Source organism: Morone saxatilis, unplaced genomic scaffold (assembly GCF_004916995.1).
Source record: "Morone saxatilis isolate NCDOM2014 unplaced genomic scaffold, NCSU_SB_2.0 Contig23, whole genome shotgun sequence".
Lineage (NCBI taxonomy): Eukaryota > Metazoa > Chordata > Actinopteri > Moronidae > Morone > Morone saxatilis.
The window spans coordinates 19,956,557-19,959,376 of record NW_023339796.1 but is presented as its reverse complement, the minus strand read 5'-3'; positions in this window follow the sequence as shown (position 1 = coordinate 19,959,376).

The following is a 2,820-nucleotide window of genomic DNA, read 5'->3' as shown; positions in this document are numbered from 1 at the left end:
GGACCGAATGGTAAAAGTAGGGTAAGTCAACAGTAGTTGTGCATGCCTGAATGGCAGTACCCCCAGCCTCCCACCCACACACTCACACGCATACACACCACCCCCCTTCCCACGATATCCTTGTCCACACACAGGAGGGTCTTTCTTTCATCGAGTCTTGGAGTTATCTGTTTGCTTTCCTTAACATACAACTTTGCGTATGTCGAAAGGCCAGAGACTCCTATAGGCTAATCACAACAGCCTAGTCTTTTCATGCGTGTCTCAAAAGCACAGTAAGTGTTTAATTTGAAAGATGATATGTGCTAATAATAACAGCTATGGTATATCTGAAAACCTACAAGAAACACATCACAGTACTCAAATTCCAGTGTTTAATGAGAGTGTCACTTTTTTATAATTCTGGTCTCTCTGTTCCCAGACAGATGCAATACGCCCATCACAAATAATAGATTAATGAGGTAAGAGTCAGCATTTTGTGCCAGATTGTAGCATTTAACATTCTTACAATGATTGATTTTTCTAGTCTGATGAAGTTCTTTATGTCCTTTATCAGCGATGATGGCGAAGGGGCTGCAGGCGACTTCCACAGAAGTATGTACTATAATGTTTAGTTGCTTCAATGTTAAGTCTTCAACTAAGTCTGGGACTCCAGAAATAGCTATCCCTGCAGCAGGTAGGACCTCCACCCCAGTGACTTTAGAAATGAATTCCAAAACAGTTAGACCAGAAACTCATCAATTTAGGGTATGACCAGAACATGTTAGCTCAGGGTAAATTAATTTAATTTTGAAAGTTTAATTTTGTAGAGATGAATTCGATGTAGAACCTTAAACTGGATAAGACCCAGGTGGGAACAGGAGGAAAAGGAGTGGACACATCCAGCTCTTTCTCCCAGGCACACTTAACATAACCAGTGTGCACTTTGAAAGAGAGGACAATGACTATTTGATTATCTATTAATCCGTCGATCATTTTGTTGTTTGGTCCATAAAATGTCAGAAAATTGTGAAAAATGTTGATCACTGTTTCCAAAAAAATTTCTTCAAATGTCTTATTTTGTCCACAACCCAAAGATATTCAGTTTACTGTCATAGAGGAATAAAGGAACCACAAAACATATACATTTGAGAAGCTGAAATCAGAGAATTTGGACATTCTTTCTTCAAAAATGACTCAACAACATTAATCAATTATTAAAATAGTTGGAAAATATTTGAATAGTTTACAAATAATCAAGTAATTGATTAATCATTGCAGCTCCCGCATAAAACAAGTCACCACTGATTGACAGCTTTTATTTATATGTGCCTGTCACATTTTAGAAATATTGAGTTTCTCTTTGTTTTGCGGTTAAGCTGCTCAGAGCAACAGCATCCATCAGCAGTTCCCCCCACTGTACTTCCTACCAGCAAACTCATACTGCAGCAGAGTACAGGTCAGGTACAACACCTACTGACAGTAGAAGAAACTCAGCCGTGGGAGTTTCTGACAAAAACAAAGGGAAGAGGATGTCTGTGAAGAAGGTCTGTTTTCATGGCTTTGTTTTTGAACATTTCAAGTATGGCTAAAATTATTACCCTTAGACTTTGAATAATGAGCAATGAGATCGTTACACCAGCCACCAGCTTACAGATTAATAGGAAGTTCTTCTGCAGAGTCACTGGACGGAAAGTGAAGAAATAGAAGGAACCATTAACATTGGTGAAGTGGTAAAACACCTCACTTCCACATCAGGGTTTTGTCACCAACTAGAGGTGGCAATTGCTTGCGAGATCTTGTCCGGTGATCTATGCTGGCATGTTTAGACTGTTTGGACTACTAAGATTAGGATATTTCAATTTGGTTATGGTTACATATAGAGAGGTTGTGGCAAAGATAAATTAACCCTGAACAAATTGATATTTTCTATAGAAACAAACCTGTCCTTACCTCCAGCTTTACGTAGCGTTTTAGTGTTTTTTTAGTGTATCGTTATGGTTTTACAGCCACAATTTTATTGTTTTGGTTCACACTCACTGCTCTCATCAACCTTATTTCCAGTAGAGTGCAGCTGTTTTCAGCAGTTTTTCAAGCTCTGATTCTGAGCTCTGAAGCACTGTGCAATAACTGCCTAAACCCAAACTACAAAGCATAGTTAAGAACTAGCCAATGAGCATAGTGGAGCATGTAGCAGCCAAACATATTGATATTGTTCTTAAGTGTTGGTGCAGATGATTAAGCTGAAAGAACAGATGTGGACAGAAACACAGCTCCAAATGAACATTAATGTTAATCTGTGTGTGCTGTAGAAAACTGTTTGCCAACATATTCACCATAACAATATGGTTACGATATGCCAACGTTGTGTCAGTTAATAGTTAAATATGAAGAAAAATCCTAGGAAGACTTGGTCAGCTGGGGTTCAAAGACGATTTATGGAGGCTGACGAAAGTAGCGGTATATTTAATAAAGCATCTGCTGCAGCATATTTGTAATATTTATTATGGTGGTGCTTTCCCATGGTTTGATAAGACAGTTTTCACAGTAGACTGAGATATTTCATTGTTATTTTTGTGAAGCATTAGTCCAGACAGCGTCTGGACTGGTGGAATGCACAGATAATGTGTGACTAGAGCAGAATGTGATGGTCAGGACAGATGCTTTGAATGGGTTCTGGATAAAAGAACAGAATGAAGGATGGAGGGGATAATGTATGCATATCTGCAGTAATACAGCACAATAACACCATTAAGTTAACTGTAGTGTCTGAGATCTCTGTACTTAATAGACAGGTGCTTTGATCACACATCATCAAAGTTGAGCACAGTGGTGATGCTGCTG